A 12028-nucleotide genomic window follows, 5' to 3' on the forward strand; every position below is an offset into this window, starting at 1 on the left:
GGGTGACCACTAGAAAATTTCTCTCCCCAATTCCAGGTCTCAGTTTCCTTTTCTGTAAAGTGAGAGGATCACACTAGATTGTACATTAGGTCCCTTCCACTCTATGGGCTATAATATATACACATACATACATATACACACATGTATATACATGTGCATATATAATGAGTTAAGTGCCTAGCACAATGTCTGACCCTTGATAAATTCTTATTGATTGATTAATTGTGTATTTGGGGGAGGCAAGCTATTGAAGGAAAGTCATGTAGGATGACAGTGTATAACCTCAAAAACATGCCACTATACAGTCAAAAAAAAATGAGGCTGGATGGACCATTAATTAGTCTGACCCACTAGAGTTATTTTTATATTCTTAAGGAGATTCTAAGCTTCTATTGTTACTGAAATTAGCCTAGCTCCTTGAGGTCTGGCCTGTTTGTTGTTCCCCACATGCATCAGTATGCTGTCTTCCACGTCCAGTACCTAGCACAATGGCTGGCACAAAGTAAGTAGATGCTTACTTGTTGAAGTGGTTTAGATTGGATTAAGTTGAAATGAATTCAATTGAAGGTAGGGCTTTGCAGCTTACTCGGGATCACACAGATAGTAAGGTATGTAAGCCAAAAATTAAACCCAGGTATTTTGACTCCAAATCCAAGGCTCTTTGTACCTTCACTCATTCTTTTGTCCATGGCATGACTTTCAAGGCATGTGTTCCACACTTGTGATGATCTTCGAAATGTGTTTGCGCATTCTGTTTTCCTTGGACTAAACATAATGGAATTATGTCTCCTTTTGCTGGAATATGTTTGCCTCTACTTAAGTGCAAAGAATAGAAAAATGTTAGTGATTAAGGCTGGTACTTGAAATTACAGGAAAAAAAGTAACTAAGGTTCATTGTGTTAGAATTTCAGATATAAGAAATTCTGTTGTTCAGGCATTTTTCACTCATGTCTGACTCTTTGTGACCCCATTTGGGGTATCCTTGGCAGACATACTGGATTGGTTTGCCATTTCCTTCTTCAGCTCATTTTACAGGTGAGAAAATTGAGGCAAACAAGGTTAAGTGACTTGCCCAAAGAGTCTGAGGCCAGATTTGAACTCAGGAAGATGAGTTTTCCTGATTCCAGGTCTGGCACTCTATCCACTGTGCCACCTAGATAACAGTTTTAACCATAAGCTGGTATTGATCTCCAATCTCCTGGTCCTATTTAGTGAGATAGATCAGAAGCTTGTGCATGTCCCACTGGACAGAAGTGCTAAGTAAATGAAAAGCTCTCTGTGATTCTCAGAGAGTCAGTAACTTTCTATCAACCTCTCTCCATAGGGCAGCCCCAACTTGTCCAGAAATATGTGGATTTGTGGATTTACCTAATCAGAATTCAGTTCTTGAGCCTCCACTCACTGGCAAACCCACCTCTTTTTGGAACTTGTTACAGTGAGCCCTAGTTACATGGTTTTAGTATGGTGCAGTTGGCTCTCCACAGAAGCAGACAAATATGCTTGACTATTGCATACATTATTTACTCTTAATGTGTAATCAATAAGCAAAGAAACAAAACATAACAACCAGCACACAGTACTTAATAGAACAGTAAGTCATCTGCCAAGGTCCATGAGCTCTCCTTTTAGAGAGGAGGAGAATTCATTTATGAATTCTAGAAGCCTCCGCACAGATAGCCCACATGGTCTAGAATTTGAACAGTTAGAATTTATTTCTTTTCCTACAATGTAGGGAACCAGTCCTAGGGGACTACAGATGTGCCCATTCACCCCCAACTTATTTGTTTAGCAGAGCTGGTCTTTCATGAAGATCCAGAAACTCTAGACCTGGTAGTCAAGGCACAGGGAATGGACTCAGTACTCAGGAGGACTTGAGAGAACAGAAGACTGAAACTCTCCCAGAGGGTGATTTTCTCAATCTTAGCAAAGATCTCCAAATTCATACTGCAGCCATCCTATCTTAGAAGAGGCACTCAGCAGTGGGTTCCAGCAAGAACTAGTCTGTTGCTGATTTTGTTCTGGCATCCTGGGTGGCACGGTGAATAGCGCAACAGGCCTGGAGTTAGGAAGCCCTAAATTCTAATCCAGACTCAGTGTAACAACAATGCTGCATGCAGCTGCTGTGGTGGGGTGAAAGGCCAACAATACCAGCACATAGGAGGGCAGCTAGCACAGATTCTTTGATCTGCTTTTCTAAGGAAAGCAACTTTAAGGGGTTAATGATCTCACTTTAATTAAACATACATATATCATCCACTTAGTTCAGGGAGAAAAGCCAGCACCCTGAACCTTAGAGAGAATACAAACAGAAATTACAAGCATATATTATATAAACAGAGCAAATAATACACAGAGATCAACAGACAGGCCTCTATCTGAGTGACCAAAGAATTATATAGTTGCCAGAGAGAGGCACCAACATCTGGGTTTTCAAAGCTGGGGAGCTCCAGAGTCTTGCCTGGTAAAATCACAAGACACTCTTCCAGTGAATAAGAGCTCCAAACAAAATGCTAACCTCTGAGTTTATATACCCTGTTCAGGGTCAAAGGGCATCACAACTATGGCACTCAAAACCATGTGATGCTTCTTCAGGCGTCACAAGTGCGGGACTCAAACCTATGTGAACTAGGTTTTCTTGTTTCTTAAGCAGGTCATCAAAGGCTCCCCTTCATCAAAGAAACAAAAGCCAGACTCATCAAAGTCACTTGATTACCTCAGTGCTCCAAAAGAGAAAACAATAAAAAAAAAAAGCGCTGCCTTAATTACTTTAACTTTCAGTTACTCACTAGCTGGGCAAGTCACTTAACCTCTGTTGGTCTCAGTTTTCTCAGCCATAAAATGGGGAAAATAACAGCCCAAACCTCTCAGAGTTGTTGCAAAGATTAAATGAGATAATAATTGTTAAGTGCTTAACAGAGTGCTCGCCATAGGGTAGGTGCTATATAAATGTTGGTATTACTATCCCTTTCTCCAACTTTAGAAGTAGCGACCCTCTACTCTTGTAGTTGTGTCTCTAGTCACAGCTTGGTACCATTCCCCAAAGAAATCTCTCCCACTCCACACAAGAGTGTGAAAGAGGGGCAGTGATAGGGATACCGCATAACAATAACTGAAGTCACTTGATTCTGTTTCCCTCAGTTCCTCATATGTAACTGAAGAAGGATATAGCAAACCACTCCAGCATCTTTGCCGAGAAAACCTGAAATGGGGTCAGGAAGAGTCGGACACGACTGAAAAAACAACCAGACAACAACAAATACAATATGTTACTTATATTGTCTCGATTGTCCTTCCTAATAGTCTGTGAGGCAGGTACTATTGGTGTTATCCACGTTCTTAGATGAGAATATTGAGGTTCAGAGAGACCCAAGTGACTCATCCATAGTCACTCAGCTAGGAAGAAGTAGCGAGAGGATTTGAGCCCAGTTCAGGTACGGCATTCTATCCATCGTGCCATAACAGTCCTTTTCAGCAAGCTTGCTAAATTGTAGCAGGAGCGATGCTGGGAGATGGGGAAAGTATCCTTCTTGTTCCATCCCAGAGAGTGCACAGAGGTTCCATGTGCTCAGGATGAGTCCATAATCGAGCTTTCCTTCTGGCATTCGATATGAAATACAAAGGGTGTTTGGACATCTCGATGCTATCTTCTGGATTTTTCTGCTGCTCTCTCCATACTCTTGGCAACAGGACCTTTATTTCTTGAGAGTTAATTTCCTTCAGCTGCTTATTCTCTCCCTGAAGTCCCAATCCTCTTTGGGAAAGCAATTGGTTATTGTGCAGAGGATTTTGAAGTCATATACTGGGGATTATAACTTTATTTGTTGAATGAGTAGCAGTGTCAGGAGAACTCTTAAGCACCAAATACCCAGTTTGGAAATAAAATGTTCTTAGTGGAGACAAGTAGGAGAAATAACAGAAAAATCTATGCAGCTGTAGTTAGACAGAATTACTGCTAAGTATATTTTATCATAGATTTAAAGCCAAAAGGGACCTTAAAGGTTGTCTTGCCTAACATCTCCATTTCATAGGTGAGAACACTGAATCCAAGAGAAGCTAAGTGGCTTGTTCAAGGTCATGTTATTTCTAAGTTCCAGAGCTGGGCAATAAATCCAGGTTCTCTGTTACCAAGTCTTTTATATCATGCTTCATCCCTTACTCAAAATCAGACTACTGTTCATTAGTTGGGGCTTATTGACTGCTTACTGCTGTGCCCTTGGCATGAATGAATTTGGCCCTATTTATTATGCTCCTTCCTTCATGGATAGAGTGCCAGGCCTGGAGTCAGGAAAACTCATCTTTCTGAGTCCAAACCTGGCCGTGTGACCCTGTGCAAGTCACATAACCTGTTTGGCTCAGTTTCTTCATCTGTAAAATGAGCTGGAGAAGGGAATGGCAAACCACTCCAGTATCTTTGCCAAGAAAGCCCCAATGAAGTCTCAAAGAGTTGGACATGACTGAATAACAAAATTATGTTATTTCCTGCATCACAGGCTTTTTTCCTCTGTGTATGAGGGGGCAGTGTATAGAGTGCCAGGCCTGGAGTTAAGAAGACGCATTTTCCTGACTTCAAATCCAGCCTCGACATTTACTAGCTATGTGATTCTGGGCAAGTCGTTTGCAAACCCTGTTTTCCTCAGTTTCCTCACCTGTAAAATAGGCTGGAGAAGGAAATGGCGAACGACTCCAGTATCTTTGCCAAGAAAACCCCAAATGGGGTCATAAAGAGTTGTACATGACTGAATAACAAAATGTTCCTGTATCACAGGCTTTTTTCTCTATATATTTAGTGACTAGTCAACTTTTTTTTTGTTTCAGTTCTGAAAACTCATAAAACTGTGACAAAATGACCCCCCTTTTAATGTTATTGGGAAAGTGCACATTCTTACTGAATTCTGTAATATTTTCTGCAGTGTAATTATAATTTGGGGTCACCATAGCAAAACAAAAGTCATCTAGCGCCAACCTGCTGCTAAGTTTTTCCACACTTGGTCCAACAACCATTAGTTAAGCTCTTACTGTGTGCTACAAGGAGAGATTTTAGCTGGGCTGGTCCTCTGACAGGAAACAATAGTCCATCACCAGGTTCATACTCAAAGACTTTCTAGTTTGATAGAACCCAGCTTTGTGGTTTATGCCCCAGGCCTCCTCTCACGGCCTTGAGAGCCCCAGATCATCCCCATACTACCACAGCAACAGCGGCAATGATAACTAACATCTAAACACTTTAAGGTTTGTAAAACGACTTACATGTGAAATCTCATTTGATCTTTCCTCACAATAACTCTGTCAGGGAGGTGAGGAAGATGAGGCAGACAAAGATTAACTGTCTTGCCAAGGTCACACAGCTGGTATGTGTCTGGGCTATCATTTGAACTCAAGTCTTCCCACTCCAAATCCAGCATTCTAGCCATTCCTTGGAGGGGACAGATGGTGGGGGCTTGGGACCAAGAGGTGAGCTGAAGAAACAGGAAGAAGTGTTAGGAAAATTTGAAGAGGAGAGACCACTTTCATCTGGGAGAAGGGAGAAGGGGATGAGAAAAGCTTCTTGAAGAGGGCAATAGCTATCTGAACCTGAAAGGAAGAGAAAGATTTCAATAGGGGGACATGAGAAGGAAGTGCCTTCTGGGGCAGGAGGAATGGCCTTGAGCAATGGTGGGATGTTATTAGGAAACAGCTATCCTAGGAGTCCAGCAGCTTGTATGTGCAAAGAGCAGTAACGTAAAATAAGGTAGAGAACTGGAGCTACGTGATGGGGAGGGCCTTTAAAGCCAAATAGAAGAGTAGGCATTTTCTGGGTTTCCACCCAGGGCATCTCCACCAGGGTAGCTGGGTGGTACAGTGGCTAGTAGCTGGCATCAGGAAGACTCATCTTCCTGAGTTCAAATCTGGTCTCAGGCACTTACTAAATCTGTAACCCTGGACAAGTCTCTTAACCCTATTTGCCTCAGTTTCCTTACCTGTAAAATAAGCTGGAGAAGGAAATGGCAAACCACTCCAGTATCTTTGCTGAAGATACTGCAAGAAAACCCCAAATAGATTCAGACACACCTGAAAACAGCTAAACAACAAGAGGGGGTGTTTCTTTAAGCAGAGAGCAGAAGTTATTAATCTAGGGTTTCGCAGACCTCTGTGGATAGATGTCAAGGGGTCTGTGAACTTGGATGGGAAAACAATCATATCTTCATTAACCTTTAACTGAAATTTAGCATTTCCTTCAATTATAATTTTTTAAAAATTATTCTAAGAAGTCCATAGGCTTCACCAGATTGTCAAAGGGATCCATGACACAAAAGACTAGGAAGATTATTTTGGCTAACAATTCCTATATATTTTTAAGACTTCTTGCAACTTTATAACATCTCCCTTTTGTTTGTTATTTTAAACTCATGTTTCCCTCTCTCTGCTACTAATAAAAACCCTTAGAAAACTCACAGAAGAGTTTTAAATTTATTACAGAGACAGGAAGGTAAGGGAGAACTTGGAAGCCTGTGTCCTTTTCTGCAGGAGAGCTGGATAAAAAAGCCCAGAAAAGAAGGGAAGGGGTGATGGCAATGATATTGAAAGGAAAACCCACAAGCAGCCTTGATGGGAGACAAGGTGGGGCATGGGAAATTGTCCTAGGATTGAGAAGTGTCTCTGGGAGTTCAAAGTTAAAGTGGGGAGTGGAGTGGGGAGTGTGGAAGAAGTCTAGCACTTAGCAATGCCTGTAGCATAATAAGCACTTAATAAATGCTTGATTGATTAATTGGTTGATAGAATGAATACAGGAGCCCCATCTACCCTCCAGGGGTACCACACATACATGCCTCATCCATGTTTTAGGACACTAAAATCTAACTAGTCCTTTGGTATGACATGCATATAAAATAGGATATTAAATCTAATTTTTATCAGCACTTAATTTTATCATTCAATAACTTTTATTTATTAAATAAAATTATCTTTAAGTCATAGTCTTAAAAATTAGTCATATCCCAATATACTCTTCTTCCCCACCCCCCTTCTTTCATTTAACTTCTCCTTGTAACAAAGGAAAATTTAATCAAAACCCCACCAGCAGTTTCACTACTGACATTATATTCCAAGGGAGTCATAGATAGATAAAAAGACAAACATACCAAAATATTAATGTCAGCACTTTCTTGCAGTCACAAACAATTGGAAACTAAGTGTTTCAAGTTTATTGTGGAATGACTTTTTTAAAATGATATATGAATGTAATAGAATATTATTGTGCCATAAGAAATTACAAACCTGAAGACTTCAGAAAAGCATTGGAAAATCTACATGCACTGATTCACAGCAAAAATAAACAGAACCAGAAAAATAATTTACAAAATGACTACGACACTGTAAATACAAAGATCACTGAAAGAAAGACAGACTTAGAGTAACTAAAAAACCAATAGTGGTCTTGGAGAACAGATAATGAAACTTAGCTCCTATCATCCTAGAAGCAGGGGACTCTAGGAAGAGTATGTTGCATGTGTTGTCAGACACAGTCCATATATTAGTTATTTTTGTTTAACTACTTCCCTTGGTTACAAGGGATGGTTCAGTTCTAGCTTAGTGGGGATATCCAAAAATGATTAAGATATAAACACACCAAAAAAGCATCAATAAAAGGCATAATTTAAAATAGCACCCCTACTCCTCCCAAAACCCAACCAACAAATTGATTGCATCAGCCAACCAATAAATCAAGTATTTATTGTGTCCACTATATACCAGGCTCCATGCTAAGTGCTGGGGTTACAAATACAATGAATTAAACAATTCTTACTCAGGAGTTTACGTTATGAGGGGGAAGTGTGTGAGAGACAAGTATATACATGGCATATCAAGAATACACTTTGTTTTTGTTGTTCCGTCATTGCAGTCATGTCTGATTCTTTGTGACCCCATTTGAGGCTTTCTTGGTAAAGAAAATTTCCTTCTTTACTTCATTTTACATAGGAGGAAACTAAGGCAAATAGGGTTACGTGACTTGCTCAGGATCACACAGCTAGTAAATGCAAAGTGGTTAAATACAAGGAGGTTTAAGAGGGAAGCCACAAACAGGTGAGGGGAAAGTGATACTTGAGCCATGTTTTGAAGGAAGAGGGTAATTCTATGGGGAAGGAGTGAAGAGGGAATTTATTGCAGATATGGGGAGCAGCCAGTAAAAGACATGGAGATAGGACATGGACTGTTTGTGAGAAGCAGAGAAGTCAAGTTTAGCTAGATCACAGATCATGGGATAGGAGGCCATGTACAATGAGGGTAAAAAGACAGGTCGAAGCCAGTTTACAAAAGGCTTAAAAAGCTGAACAGAGAAATTTACATTTGATCCTAAAGGCAATAGGGAACCAATGGAGTTTATTGAATAGGAGAGTGACTGTGGTAAGATCTCCACTCACTTAAACACTCTAGTAGGAGAGTGGAGGATGGACTGGAGAGAGGAAAGACTTTAGGCAGAGAGATCAAATAAGAGGCCATTGCAATAATATAGGCTAGAGTTAATGAGGGCTAGAGCTAAGGTAGTAGCTGTGTAAGTAGAGAAAAGGGGTTGAATAATGTTGCGGAGGCAGAAATAGCAAAACTAGGCAGGTACATCTGATAGCATACAAATCATTCCATCCCATATTCCCCACCTCTCTAGCAAAAGAAAACAGGTATGCTTACTTCTCTTTTCTCTAAGAGCAAGAGTAGTCATTATAATTCATCTGTCTGGCAGTATTTTAGTGGGGATTTTTTGTTTGTTTGCATTATCATAGCCATTGTATATATCGTTCTTTTAGTTCTGCTAACTTCACTCTGTATCATAGAAATCTTCATATGTTTCTCTAAGATCCTCATATTCACCATTTCTTATAGCACAATAATATTCCATTATATTCATATGCCATAGTTTGTTCTTTCATTGCCCATCTTGGCAATCTTGGAAGTCTATCTAATGGACTTCCATTGATAAGTACTCACTTGTTTTTTACACTCTAAGCTGTCAACTCCTTGAAAAAAGGAATAAATTTTATTCATCTTTGTATTTCCCCAACACTTAGCCTAATGCTTTGTGTATAGTAAGTACTTAATAAAATGTGTGTTGAATGAATGAATTATAATTCTTGTGTCAGAGTTTCTCAGGACAAAAAGGCTTCGGTTCACGTTGGAGAACTGGCTCATAATCTCTGCTCAGAAAATCTAGGAGGATCTCTACCTGACACCATCCAATGTGCTAACATCACCTCGTATGCTAATATCAGCTCCTCTTGCAAGAACACAGTTCACAAAATTTGCAAAGTAAATTTTTACTAAAAAGTGCTTTAAAAAATGGATATCCCAGAAAATAAAGACATTCTTTGACGTACATCATTCTCCTGAATATCAATATCATACCTCCTTAACCGCAAGTCAGGGGTCCTAATGGGCAGTTCCTGCTGTAGCTGGTCAGCTGTTCCAAGGCTGTTAAGCATTATTCCCCTTTGCGGGTGTTCCTGCAATTTTGCACAGCTCCTAGTAAATGGGGGTAGACATCAATCACCCACTGCTCTGCCAGAGGAACCACTATAGAGTAAGGAAGAGACTTCCCTTGTCTGGCAGGAGGCATAGTTCTCCCAGCATGGCAACTGTAACCCTACACTCAGGACACCAGCTCAACGAGTTCTCTTTGCTAACATTTCTAACAATCTCTGATCTTACAAAGGCTTGTTCAAGGAGCAAGAACACTGCCGTTCTCTGTCTCCAAGAAATTTCCACTGATCAATATGCTATATAATAACAGCATGCTGGATCTGGGCTCAAAACCTGGCTTTACTGCTTAACTACCTGTATGACTTTACATCAAGTCACTTTATATCTCTATGACTCAGTTTAACATTTATAAAACAAGGAGGTTTGATTAGGCATTCTCTAAGGTCCCTTTCAGCTCCATGATATCAGCCTCGGATAAGGTGATTATAAACTGCACTGTCCTTGTTTCTTGTATCAGGAAGCCTGTCCCCTGCTCAACTGAGAATTCCTCATTTCTTCAGGAGCTGACAAAGCACCCGAGTTTCTCTTTAATTATCTCACTTAAGGCCTAAAAACTCTCTCAAGGCAACTGAGTGGGATTATTCATTTCACTTTCAACTGTCACCAGCCACATCTGGTAGATGGACTAATTGGTAGATTCTCCTGGGTCTCCATTATCCATTCCTTCAGGGCACATCACTCCTTGGGGGTGGGGAGGGGAAGTGCTAGAAGGGACCATATAGACCAATACTCTACTTTCATAGATGAGGAAACTGAGGTGCAAAAAGATGAAGTCACTTACCCAAGGTCATACAATTAGTAAAGAGCAGAAAGCACTCTGTACTGGCTATAGAATGAATGAATGTGAATTTGTGTATCACTCGCAAACATGATACTCATGAAATGCTAATGAGGCAAGGAGGTGGAAAAACTAGATTTACAAAATGTTGATTTGCCTACAGTTCATGAGTTCTAGACAACATCTTTAAGTAGCTTTTCCTTTCTTAGTACTTAGGTGAGAAATAATATGGTCTAGTAGATAGAAAGCCAGCCTTCCTGGGTGTTCAAGTCCCATCTATGATACATACCGGCTGTGTGCCTCTGGGCAAATCATTTAACCTCTAAGTGCACAACAGGCAATTCTCTAAGACTATAAGTCACAGAATGGCAGCAATGGATAGAGCACCAGGTCTGGGGTCAGGAAGACTCATCCTCCTGAGTTCAAATCTAGCCTCAGACACTGACTAGCTGTGTGACCCTGGGCAAGTCACTTAACCTGTCTGCCTCAGTTTCCTTATTGTATGACCCAAATGGGGTCACAAAATCAGACACTACTGAAATGACTACACAAAAACAAATAAATTACAGATCAGGAGCTTCCTAATGGGGAATTCCTTATATTAATGAATTGTAAATAGAGAGATCCCTATACCAATAAAATCACAGATCTATATAGCAACAACAACAAAACATATATAGAGAGAAATCTATGATTTCATTGGTGTAGGGAACTGTCATAAGGAAATTCCCATTCTGCAATATACAGACTTAGAGTACATGTGCCTCCATTAATAAATGAATGAATGAATGAATGAATGAAAAAAGCATTATTTAAGTACTTACTATGTGCCAACTAGTGGCCATCTCCAGTCATCCTGAGCTACATCTTGCCACTGAACCGGGATGGCTTTGGAGGAAAGAGTGAGGCTGGTAACTTTGCACAGCCCTCCCTCACTTAAACCTAATTAACTTGCAAATTATGACATCACCTTCCTGATGTCATGGTCCTCTTAGAGAATGAAGGACAAACAACAATCTGTGAGTAGTAGTAGCTGCCCCACTGGGGACCCAACTGGCCAGTTCCAGTTGGACAACACAGCTACTTCCTTCCTTCCTCTTCCTTCCCTTCCTTTCCTTACTCCTTCCCTTCCTTCCTTCCTTCCTTCCCTCCTTCCTTCCTTCCTTCCTTCCTTCTTTCCTTCCCTCCTTCCTTCCTTCCTTCCTTCCCTCCTTCCTTCCTTCTTTCCTTCCTTTCTTCATCCCTCCCTCCTTTCTTTCTGTCCACATAGGGAATTATACCTTTACCTTCAGGTACTCTGCCTAAAGGAATATAAATTTTGATTGCTGAAATCCCACAAGATAGCTTGTAGTTTACAGACTAGATTTCTTTTTCTAAGGACCATGCCTTAAACCCAAATCACTCTGGCTCTCCTTGATTGACCAACAATAGGTCCCAGCCCAAGCTTCACTTAGTCATTGTTTGGGCTCTGACAGCTCAGACTGAATGTAAAATAGCAATTGTTTCTGTTTTGGCCAAAAACTCTGAGGGTCTTCCCCTCCCAGCTGGACTTTTTCTTTAACTAGGTAAGAGGCTATTCTTTGTCTCATTTCTTACCTAGCCTTAATCACTGAACGGGTGTTGCCTCAGTCAAACCTAGACCTGGGAAAGACCTTAGCTTATAAAGGTCAATGTCTTCCATTGCTTTGGGGCCATCTCCAGTCATCCTGATCTATATCTTGCCAATGAACCCAGATGGCT

The sequence above is a fragment of the Trichosurus vulpecula genome, chromosome 6 (genome assembly GCF_011100635.1).
Source record: "Trichosurus vulpecula isolate mTriVul1 chromosome 6, mTriVul1.pri, whole genome shotgun sequence".
Classification (NCBI taxonomy): domain Eukaryota; kingdom Metazoa; phylum Chordata; class Mammalia; order Diprotodontia; family Phalangeridae; genus Trichosurus; species Trichosurus vulpecula.